Below are 12,902 nucleotides of genomic sequence, written 5' to 3'. Positions count from 1 at the left end.
CCCAAGCTTGCTTTTAGTCATGGTGTTTTCACAGCAATAGAAATTCTAAGACACAAAATTTGGGCTAGCATGAGAATGTGAACCTTTTCGATGATACTTACAGGCTCTCCGTATGGGTACACTAGGCTCACAGAGAAAATCCAGAAAAGTTCCTCCAAGGAACTGGCAAGAGGAAAACAGCTGCTATTGCCAAAGTCCATCAGACCCACATGCCCTATGACAGCTCATCTTGGTTATCAACTTGACATACCTGAGAAGCAGGAAACTCAACTGAGAAATTACCTCCATCAATTTGGCCTGTGAGTGCATCTGTGGGGCATTTTCTTGATTGTTGATTGATGTAGGAGGTCCCAGTCCACTATGGGTGGTACCATTCTTAGACAGGCGAGCCTGACACATGTCTAAGAAAGCTAGTTGAACATGAGCTGAGGAGCAAGGCGGGAAACAGCATTCCTCTGTGAATGGCGCCTGCCTTGGCTTCCCTCAATGATGAACCATAACCTACCCTATGAAATAACCCTTTCTTCCCCGAGTTGCTTTAGTGCAGTATTTTTATCACAGAAACAGAAAACAAATTGGAACATCCACTACTTCCTTTAAAGAATGGACAAATATGAGATGGTATCTATTTTGTTGCAACTAGGAAAGGTAAGTCTGCACAATGTAGTGGCCGCCATCTTTTCTCCCAGCTACAGTGGGTTGCTACCACAACCACCATCCAACACATTTTGATGACTTTCTGCTTAGGAGTTAAGACTTTGGCTATATTTCCAAGATGGAGAAGATGGATCTCTGCAGGGTTTCAACGGTGGCTGTTTGTTCCCCTTCAGTTTGCTCGGGACTCTTCCGAGCTTCCCCTCCTAGTGCCTGGAGGTGTTTTGAGAGGATAACCCTATAAACTGTAGGGAAAGGCAACATCTATGGATCCCAGGACTTCACACTCGCAATCGACTGCACTCAGCCTCTTGGCTGCTATTTGAAAAATTCCAACTTTTTTCTCACTAGCTCATAGGGCACTAAGAGATATCTGTCCAAGACAATGAAATACTCAGATACTGTGTCTCCCTCTAGCTGCCTGTCTCTTTTGATTTCAGATGACTTTCCCAGAAAAATGTATTTCACTGCTGGTTTTCCAAATGTATTTAATCTGCGTTTTCTCTGCCCTGGCACACAGTTCCATGGCACCGTGAGCGCGTGTATGCACAAAACACTGGATTCCATCCCCAGTATGGCTGAAGTCAACAAGCACGTTCCAAGCACTCACAGAAAATTACAGAATTAATTTGCAGTTTGCCTGGCATTTTTCTTGTAAAAACATAAATGCAAGTTTTTCCTGAGCTCTGCATCTCACACTGAACTAGCTGTCTTACATTTCCCATTTCTTAACTATTTGTGTGTTTTTGTTTTTGAAGACAGGGTTTCTCTGTGTAACAGCCCTGGCTGTCCTGGAACTTGATCCGTAGACCAGGCTGGACTTGAATTCATATCCATCCACCTGTCTCTGCCTTTTGAGTACTGGGAGTAAAGGTGCATACCACCACCACCACCACCACCCAGCCATTTCTTGTTTTATATAGAACCTTTTTATTCATGCCTCTTCCTACCACACATTCCCTCCACTTTAGTCCCCTTCCACTTTGAGTTTGAGCAATGTCTTCACATATCGTTTTAGTGATCGATCTAGAAATGAAATGTAACTAAATGATAGGCAGCCATAACTTTTTGCAAATTATATTTTCAATCAATATTTTATCACGGTTTGAAATGTAGAAAGCTTTACACTTTACGGGGTGTAAGCGTGGGTATAGAATAAAAAAAAACTAGAAATGGAATCAAGAGAAAGTAAAGCTGGGTGATAAGGAAAGGCTGTTTCCCAACTTTAAATGTGAGGTATCACCACATGAAGCTCAAAAAGAAGGAAGACCAAAGTGCGCATGCGCATGTTTCAGTCCTTCTTAGAAGGGGGAGGAGAAATACTCATAGGAGGAAATACGGAGACAGAGTGTGGAGCAGAGATTGAGGGAAAGGCCATCCAGAGACTTCCCCACCTGGGGATCCAGCCCACATACAGTCTCCAAACCCAGACAATATTGCTGATGCCAAGAAGTGCATGCTGACAGGAGCCTGATACAGATCTCTCCTGAGAGGCTCTGCCAGACCATGACAAATACAGAGGCAGATGCTCACAACAAACCATTGAGCTGAGAACGGTGTCCCCAATGGAGGAGTTAGAGAAAGGACTGAAGGAACTGAAGTGGTTTGCAACCCTATACGAAGAACAATATCAACCAACCAGACCCGCCCCCAAGAGCTCCTGGGGAATAAACCACCAACCAAAGAGTACACATGGAGGGACCCATGACTCCAGCCAAATATGTAGGAGCGGATGGCCTTGTCTGGCATCAACAGGGGGAAAGGCCGTTGGTCCTATGAAGTATCAATGCCCCAGTGTAGGGAAATGTCAGGGCAGGGAGGTGGGAGTGGATGGGTGCAGGAGCACCCTCATAGAAGCAGAGGTGGGGGTGGAATTGGGGGTTGCCTGAGGGATAATCGGGAAAGAGGATAACATTTGAAATGTAAATAAAGGAAATATCCAATAAAAGAAAACTGTGAGGAACCTGGGAGATCGGTTTTCAAGGTGTTGGGACTATAAAACTGTTAGACAATTTGTGTGTCAACAATACTATTGGAATCATCTGGAGTCCTATAATCTGGCTGTGGATTGTGTTCTGAAGTTTGATCCTTGGGGAGTCGGAGGTCTGAATTCAGACACAAAATCTTTGGACCCCCTAAATGCCTTGTGACCCAAGGGTTTGATATTAACTCTGATGCTTTTGGTGATCTGTGTGTACAGTGTAGGGTCTCTGAGGTGGTCAAACTTTTACACAATAAGGCTTGAAGTTAAGTTCATTGTGAGTTTGGATTTAGAATGTGGAAGTCTCGGTGTCTGAATCTGATGCATTAAGCAGTCTTTGCTCATGGTGAAAGATTTCTGCAATCTGCAGAAGTCCATTTCCAAAAGTGGAAGTTTCACATGTTTGAGGGGTCTATATTCACTGAGTAAGGTCTCTGTGCCAGGGATTCAGACTGAGATATTTAGTGGCCTTTATTCAGGAATAATGCTGACAAAGTTTTCAGTTTCCGTTCCACTGTTTTAATCCTAAGGATTAGAAGGCCTGGATTCAGAGTGTGTGGTCTTTGAATTTTTTTTTTTATTAACTTGAGTATTTCTTATTTACATTTCGAGTGTTATTCCCTTTCCCGGTTTCCGGGCAAACATCCCCCTCCCCCCTCCCCTTCCTTATGGGTGTTCCCCTCCCCACCCTCCCCCCATTGCCGCCCTCCCCCCAACAGTCTAGTTCACTGGGGGTTCAGTCTTAGCAGGACCCAGGGCTTCCCCTTCCACTGGTGCTCTTACTAGGCTATTCATTGCTACCTATGAGGTCAGAGTCCAGGGTCAGTCCATGTATAGTCTTTAGGTAGGGGCTTAGTCCCTGGAAGCTCTGGTTGCTTGGCATTGTTGTACTTTTGGGGTCTCGAGCCCCTTCAAGCTCTTCCAGTTCTTTCTCTGATTCCTTCAACGAGGGACCTATTCTCAGTTCAGTGGTTTGCTGCTGGCATTCGCCTCTGTATTTGCTGTATTCTGGCTGTGTCTCTCAGGAGAGATCTACATCCGGCTCCTGTCAGCCTGCACTTCTTTGCTTCATCCATCTTGTCTAATTGGATGGCTGTATATGTATGGGCCACATGTGGGGCAGGGGTAGGGTGTTCCTTCTGTGTCTGTTTTAATCTTTGCCTCTCTATTCCCTGCCAAGGGTATTCTTGTTCCCCTTTTAAAGAAGGAGTGAAGCATTCACATTTTGATCATCCGTCTTGAGTTTTATTTGTTCTAGGCATCTAGGGTAATTCAAACATTTGGGCTAATAGCCACTTATCAATGAGCGCATACCATGTGTGTTTTTCTGTGGTTGGGTTACCTCACTCAGGATGATATTTTCCAGTTCCAACCATTTGCCTACGAATTTCATAAAGTCATTGTTTTTGATAGCTGAGTAATATTCCATTGTGTAGATGTACCACATTTTCTGTATCCATTCCTCTGTTGAAGGGCATCTGGGTTCTTTCCAGCTTCTGGCTATTATGAATAAGGCTGCGATGAACATAGTGGAGCACGTGTCTTTTTTATATGTTGGGGCATCTTTTGGGTATATGCCCAAGAGAGGTATAGCTGGATCCTCAGGCAGTTCAATGTCCAATTTTCTGAGGAACCTCCAGACTGATTTCCAGAATGGTTGTACCAGTCTGCAATCCCACCAACAATGGAGGAGTGTTCCCCTTTCTCTACATCCTCGCCAGCATCTGCTGTCACCTGAGTTTTTGATCTTAGCCATTCTCACTGGTGTGAGGTGAAATCTCAGGGTTGTTTTGATTTGCATTTCCCTTATGACTAAAGGTTTTGAAGATTTCTTTAGGTGTTTCTCAGCCATTCAGCATTCCTCAGCTGTGAATTCTTTGTTTAGCTCTGAACCCCATTTTTTAATAGGGTTATTTGTCTCCCTGCATCTAACTTCTTGAGTTCTTTGTATATTTTGGATATAAGGCCTCTATCTGTTGTAGGATTGGTAAAGATCTTTTCCCAATCTGTTGGTTGCCGTTTTGTCCTAACCACAGTGTCCTTTGCCTTACAGAAGCTTTGCAGTTTTATGAGATCCCATTTGTCGATTCTTGATCTTAGAACATAAGCCATTGGTGTTTTGTTCAGGAAATTTTCTCCAGTGCCCATGTGTTCGAGATGCTGCCGTAGTTTTTCTTCTATTAGTTTGAGTGTATCTGGTTTGATGTGGAGGTCCTTGATCCACTTGGACTTAAGCTTTGTACAGGGTGATAAGCATGGATCAATCTGCATTCTTCTACATGTTGACCTCCAGTTGAACCAGCACCATTTGCTTTAGGGGATCTAAATCCCATATTTGTTCCTAGGTCTTTGCTAAGTAAGTGAATTCATTGGGATCTTTGTTGCACGCTTCTTGCCTGAGGTGTTTGGAAGTTCACATTCAGAGAGCGGGCTCTCTGGCCTTTCAAAGCCATACATTGGACAATATTATTCTGGGATACACATGACTGTGGCCTCTGCCTCCTAAATCTTTCAAGGCCAGTCCAGGGGTCTGAGTCGGAGAAATGGATGATTTGTGTTCAGGGCACAAAATCTAAATTTTGAAAAAATCTCCCTTCAAATGTTTGAGCCCAAGCTAATTGAAAATGAATGTGAATTCTAAAATTGTAACCTGGATCTCAAGTTCTAAAGAGAGCAGATAGTTCCTTCTGCATTCAGAAGGAAACTTTGAGATATTTTGTGTGAGTTAAACATCCCTGCTGAAAATGTGGGGTTGTGAATTTCTGACAATTTGTTCAAAACTTGACTGTAAGATATTTGAGAGTCTGTTTTCCGGCTTAAATGCCTCTGAAGGCCTGGGTGTCTCTACTGTGTGTATCACTGATGGTACACAGTTTGAAACCCTGGAGTGCCTGTGTTCCAGAGTTTAGATCAAACATATTGAGTGTCAGGGTTCAAGCTGTGAAGTGTCTGGAATTTTGAGGGTTTGAGATGGAGTCTTTTGTTGAAACTGGAGTTTACTGATTGGTTTACTGGTCAGTCTGGATGGCTACCGTGTCCCCAGAATCATCCTGTTTCTACCTCCCAGGGCCGAGGTTATGAACATGTACAGTTGTCCCTGGACAGAGGTGCTAAGCATCTGAACTTAGGTTCCTGCAAACATTTTACTCCCTGAGTCATTGCCCCAGCGTCTCCCCTTAGTTTGGGGGGGGGTGTGGTTTGTCTAATGTGTTTCAGGCAAGTCTTCAAGAAATGAAACTTCTGCACTCTTTGAGGCTCTGTCCTAAGTTTGCTCCTGAGTTATTTGCTATCCAAACGCAGGGGTCCTTGAATATTTTGGGAAGTCTTTTTTTGCCCCAAGGTTTGAGTTTGGATTAATTAGAAATAAAGTTTTCAAGGGTCTTTGTTAGTGGTTCTCAACCTTCTGAATGCCGCAACATTCTTTCTCTCCTTCCCCCATCAGAAAGAACAAAGGCCAATCACTGAAGACTTCCATGTTCCTGGGGATGATTCCATAGGGATTTTTATTAGTAGGCTCTGCTAACTAACATCTCTTTGCCTTTCTCAAGTTTGCTGCTAGTAGACACTCAAAGAAGACACCCCTTTCCATTGTCATTTTTCCTTTCTTAAGACATACTGCTTTGGTGGAAATTTTTGTATAAACTATGGGCAAAAACTGACCCCAAACACCTCAGCTACAACCTTGACCACAAACCTTTAATGAGTTTATGGAACTTGGTCTTTTAAAAAATGAACTAGGCTTGCCGGATTAGACATGTAATCCCAGCTCCTGAGGAAGCTGAGGCAGGAGATTCCCAAATTGAGGACCTGTCTGGGTTAGAATGAGTTCAAGATTACTCTGGGCAACTAGCAGGACCCTTTTAAATTAAAAAAATAAAAGGGGGCGCTGGAGAGATGGCTCAGTGGTGAATAGCACAGTCTGTTCTTCTACAGGACCCAGATTTGTCCCTCAGCACCCATGTAACAACACCTTACAACACCTACTGTCTGTAACTCCAATTCCAGCGAATTCGACACCTTCTTCTGGCCTCCAAGAGGCCACACACGAGACCTCACCGCCTGATCAGGTGGGCACTCCTGAGGCTGCAGAGCGGAGGAGACCACCAACACTGCCCACCCCTGCCCACATCCCTGGCCCAAGAGGCAACTGTATAAGGCCTCTGGGTTCCCGTAGGGGAGGGCCCAGGAGCAGCAGGATCCCTGCGCCTGAGACACCGCCAGAACCTGAAGGAAACAGACCGGATAAACAGTTCTCTGCACCCAAATCCCGTGGGAGGGAGAGCTAAACCTTCAGAGAGGCGGACACGCCTGGAAAACCAGAAGAGACTGCACTCTGTGCACATCCAGACGCCAGAGGAAAACACCAAACACCATCTGGAACCCTGGTGCACGGAGGCTCCCGGAAACAGCGGCGCAGATCTTCCCGGTTGCTGCCGCCGCGGAGAGGACTTAGGCAGTACCCCACGAGCAAACTTGAGCCTTGGAACCACAGGTAGGACCAACTTTTCCCCTGCAAGAAACCTGCCTGGTGAACTCAAGACACAGGCCCACAGGAACAGCTGAAGACCTGTAGAGAGGAAAAACTACACGCCCGAAAGCAGAACACTCTGTCCCCATAACTGGCTGAAAGAAAACAGGAAAACAGGTCTACAGCACTCCTGACACACAGGCTTATAGGACAGTCTAGCCACGGTCAGAAATAGCAGAACAAAGTAACACTAGAGATAATCTGATGGCGAGAGGCAAGCGCAGGAACCCAAGCAACAGAAACCAAGACTACATGGCATCATCGGAGCCCAATTCTCCCACCAAAGCAAACACGGAATATCCAAACACACCAGAAAAGCAAGATCTAGTTTCAAAATCATATTTGATCATGATGCTGGAGGACTTCAAGAAAGACATAAAGAACTCCCTTAGAGAACAAGTAGAAGCCTACAGAGAGGAATCGCAAAAATCCCTGAAAGAATTCCAGGAAAACACAATCAAACAGTTGAAGGAATTAAAAATGGAAATAGAAGCAATCAAGAAAGAACACATGGAAACAACCCTGGACATAGAAAATCAAAAGAAAAGACAAGGAGCTGTAGATACAAGCTTCACCAACAGAATACAAGAGATGGAAGAGAGAATCTCAGGAGCAGAAGATTCCATAGAAATCATTGACTCAACTGTCAAAGATAATGTAAAGCGGAAAAAGCTACTGGTCCAAAACATACAGGAAATCCAGGACTCAATGAGGAGATCAAACCTAAGGATAATAGGTATAGAAGAGAGTGAAGACTCCCAGCTCAAAGGACCAGTAAATATCTTCAACAAAATCATAGAAGAAAACTTCCCTAACCTAAAAAAAGAGATACCCATAGGCATACAAGAAGCCTACAGAACTCCAAATAGATTGGACCAGAAAAGAAACACCTCCCGTCACATAATTGTCAAAACACCAAACGCACAAAATAAAGAAAGAATATTAAAAGCAGTAAGGGAAAAAGGTCAAGTAACATATAAAGGCAGACCTATCAGAATCACACCAGACTTTTCGCCAGAAACTATGAAGGCCAGAAGATCCTGGACAGATGTCATACAGACCCTAAGAGAACACAAATGCCAGCCCAGGTTACTGTATCCTGCAAAACTCTCAATTAACATAGATGGAGAAACCAAGATATTCCATGACAAAACCAAATTTACACAATATCTTTCTACAAATCCAGCACTACAAAGGATAATAAAGGGTAAAGCCCAACATAAGGAGGCAAGCTATACCCTAGAAGAAGCAAGAAACTAATCGTCTTGGCAACAAAACAAGGAGAATGAAAGCACACAAACATAACCTCACATCCAAATATGAATATAACAGGAAGCAATAATCACTATTCCTTAATATCTCTCAATATCAATGGCCTCAACTCCCCAATAAAAAGACATAGATTAACAAACTGGATACGCAATGAGGACCCTGCATTCTGCTGCCTACAGGAAACACACCTCAGAGACAAAGACAGACACTACCTCAGAGTGAAAGGCTGGAAAACAACTTTCCAAGCAAATGGTCAGAAGAAGCAAGCTGGAGTAGCCATTCTAATATCAAATAAAATCAATTTTCAATTAAAAGTCATCAAAAAAGATAAGGAAGGACACTTCATATTCATCAAAGGAAAAATCCACCAAGATGAACTCTCAATCCTCATCTTCGGTTGGTTTATATACAAGTGTGCAATTTCTAGGCTTGAAAGTAAAATGATGCTATCTGGTGCTGGATAGAGGAGCCTTATTTTTTATTATGGCAGCTTGCTATTTTTGTAATATGGTGATTTGGTTGAACACATTAAAGTACAGTAGTAACTGATCTCCCCCTCTTCCTGGATGAGTGAGGAGATGATTAAATGTTGATGTCAGCATCCATGAGCATATTCAGATGAGCTTCTGCTTCTGTTGAAAAGGATGCTGTGTTTGATTGTGGTCCGAAGCTTTGAAGCACTACTTGGCATCTCCTTCCTTGGAGGTCTCACTGTTTAAACATAACAGATTTGATAGCTTGTTGGTAAGGTGAGGTCCAGCTTGTCTCCACTAGGTCATCTTCATGTGAATCCGGTGGTTATACGGTTTTGTTCTAGGGATATTTCATTTTTTTTAATAACGGTTTTAGCTGACATTCATGGAGAGAATGAATCCTTAGAAGTGTGCCACTAGTGAAAGGAAATCCTGTCTAGAGTATGTTTCTTTACAAAGCTGTGTCACACCATCCTTTGGGCCCTCTGCTGGAAAAGTAGAATCAAGTCTCAAATAATGCCTTTTAAATTGTATCCTCTAGTATTATAGATGTAGGACAGTACTGTATCATACCTCTGTGGATGTAAAATAGCTTGTACCTGCTTTATGATACGTAGTAGTGACCGTGCTTTATCAGAGCTGTTTTTAATGATGTTGCTCAGAATGTTTTCTTTCCAGATGATGATTGAGAAGCTAATTTAAAAAAAAATGGTGCCAGGTACCACAAGAGTAACAGAACTGTGCTGTTTTCTCGGGTTTTGTTTTTTTACTTTTTTTTTTTTAATGGAGTGTGCTGGATGTCTCTACAGTTTTGTTCAGATGACTGCAGAACCTGGAAAAGCTGTTGCTGCTGTTGATGCATAACACACTGCTATTATTGGTCTTTTTATATAAATATAAATATATATATACAGATATATAATTTGAATTTTTTGGAACTTTACCTGTGCTGTCAACTTTCGAAAAAAGTATCCCCGTTTACTGTGTTGAGTTGGCACTGTACAGAAATTAACAGCCATATTGGTCTAGAAATGTTGAACTTAAGTTTTTTCCATTTGTACAGGGGTAACACACTGTATTAAATATGTAAGGTCTTATATACGTGGGTTTGATTAAAAAAACTAATAAAGTATTCTCTAAATAAAAAAAAAAGAGGCCACACACACACACACACACACACACACACACACACACACACAAACATTGCAGACTTTTATGCAGGCAAAAAGCCGCGCACATATGCAATAAAATAATCAATTTTTGAATCATTAAATGGCTAGGAATAATTAATGGCACAGTACATGTTTATCTCGCATGAAGCCTCGGACTTAAGCTTCGGTAAAAAGAGACAATTCCCATCTTTTATATTTAAATATTTAAATACAGTTAATGTTATCAAATTTTAGGTTCTTTTTCTCTTTTTAATCTGGATTTTGTAAGTTCAGAGTCTATGGCAGTATTTCTCAATCTGTGGGTCATAACCCCTTTGGGGGGATTGAATGACCCTTTTATAGGGGTCATATATCATATATCCTGCACATCAGATATTGACATCACTATGCATAACAGTATCAAAATTACAGTTATGAAGTAGCAATGAGAATAATTTTATGGTTGGAAGTTACCACAACATAAGGAACTATATTAAACGGCCACACATTAGGGAGGTTGAGAACCACTGCTCTATGGTGAGAATTTTTGCATTGCTACAGGCAAATTAAGAGTTTAGTGAGGGGTTGGGGATTTAGCTCAGTGGTAGAGCGCTTGCCTAGGAAGCGCAAAGCCCTGGGTTCGGTCCCCAGCTCCGAAAAAAAGAATAAAAAAAAAAAGAGTTTAGTGATCAGGAAATAATGCAGCTGATTCTTGGAAAGTTTTTTTTTTTTTTGAGCTGAGGACCAAACCCTAGGCAAGCGCTCTACCACTGAGCTAAATCCCCAACCCCAGAAAAGTCATTTTTAAAATACAGGTCTATGTACTGGGTATGTGAATGAATACCTACATTTCGAGTGTGAGAGTCTTTGGAGTCTGTGAAGGTTTGTGTGCTACCATAACGACTTTCACGTACTGTCACATCTGCCACTGAAGCATTTGAGGTTTGCACTCAGAATGTGTGCTCCCTGAAATCGTTCAGATTTTGCATCACAAGATTCAAATCAGGTGTCTATAAAGCTGTGCACTGGGTGTGAATTTTTTAAGTTTGCCCATGAACCAATATATGGAGTCACTGGTATTCACAGGTATGTATTCAAGTTGTGACTCCTTTTTAATATCTTATTTTTATTGTTTGAGAATTTCATACATGCATATATTTTTATTTTCTCAAGCCTACTCCACTACAACTCTTCCTTGATCTCCCTTACCACATCCCCCTCCAACATCCTGGGATTTTTCTTCTTTAAATAACCCGCTGGGTCCAATTAGTGCTCTATGTATGAGCATGAGTATAAAGCAGACCATCCTCTGGAACATGGGCAACCTACCAGGGTACACACATATGGAGAGAAGTGACTCTCCCTCCCACAGCAGCCATCAACTGCCAGTAGCTTCTTGTTAAGGGTGAGGCCTCATGATCCCCTTCCCCATCCGTGCTGGAATGTTGACCGGCTTGAACTTGTACAGTCCTTGTGTAGCCAGAGCTAAGGTAAGTCCGTACATGCAGGAGCCCTGTTATGTCCAGAAGTCAAGCCACTGTCGCACAGCAGACAGTTCAAGAAATCTCTGGCTTCTGCCTCCTTTTCAGCAGTTATCTGTGCTGTGGGGAAAAGGGTTGTGAAATAGACGTCCATGTCCAGCAGAACACTCCACAGAATCCATGCAATGAACCTTAACTGTGAGTTTCTATGCTAACCATTGTTCATTGTACAAAGAAACATCTTCATGAAGACTAAGAACCTGAAACGTACTCTTAAGGTTTGATTCACAAGCTTGGACTCTAGCATGTTTGGGAGATCGTCTAAAGAGGTTGTTTGACTTCTTCAAAGATTTGTTTCCTAAGTATTCTGAGTTTAGTTTTACTATTATATACTAACTATATGCATTAACAGAATTCAGTATGGTATTTCCATGCATTCATATAGCATTCACTGAAAATATTCAACCATGCTTTTTGAATGTCCCACCGCCCTTCGAAAAGCCTAGTAACTATTCTTTCAGGTCAGCGCTTTTGCTTTTTCACATGAGAAAATATGCTACCCATCTCTCAGGGTCTGGCTTCCTTTGCTTGGAATAATGCCTCCCATTCCCATCAATTTTCCTGCAGATAACAGCTAAATGGGTGGATTTATTTCATGTGGTGCTGATGATCAAACCCAGGACCTTGCCCATGCTAGGCCAGCACTCTGTCACTAGATAACATTCCACTGTGTCTCTCTCCCACATTTTCTTTATCTGTTTCCCTGTTTATGAAAAGCTAGGCTGACCCCCAGAGCTTAGCTATAATGACTTGTACCATAGTAAACACAGTTATGAAGCTATCTCTTTGGTATGCTGACTTCATTTCCTTTCAATATATGTTTACAAATGGGTTTGCTGGATCCCATGGTGGCTCTAATTTTTTTCCATTTTGAGGTGCCTCTGTACTGTGTCATCTGGCTATCGTAACTCACATTTGCACCAGTGGTATATGAGAGGACCTTTCCCCTCCTTCCCACATCCTCATCAGCGTTCACTTAGAAAATAATAATAGGAGACATTCTGTGATGGAAATTCACTGTTGGTTTTATTTGCCATTCCGTGATAGCTACCGATACGGCGCAATTATCATGCATCCTTTGGCAACTTGTATTATTTCTTTTTAGAAATGTCTATTCAGAGTTTGTTGTTAATTTTTACTTCTTTATATTTTCTGGGTATTAACAGATAAATAGTGGGCAACAACTTGTCTTAGACTATAGGACAAGTCTTCATTCTGTTGATTATTTTCTTTGTTATACGCAGAAAATTTGAGTAATCCTACCTGTTAATTAAAAAAATTATGGCTCACCTTGGAGTGTTT

Source organism: Rattus norvegicus, chromosome X (genome assembly GCF_021556685.1).
Source record: "Rattus norvegicus strain SHRSP/BbbUtx chromosome X, alternate assembly SHRSP_T2T, whole genome shotgun sequence".
NCBI lineage: Eukaryota > Metazoa > Chordata > Mammalia > Rodentia > Muridae > Rattus > Rattus norvegicus.
This window is presented reverse-complemented; position numbering follows the sequence as displayed.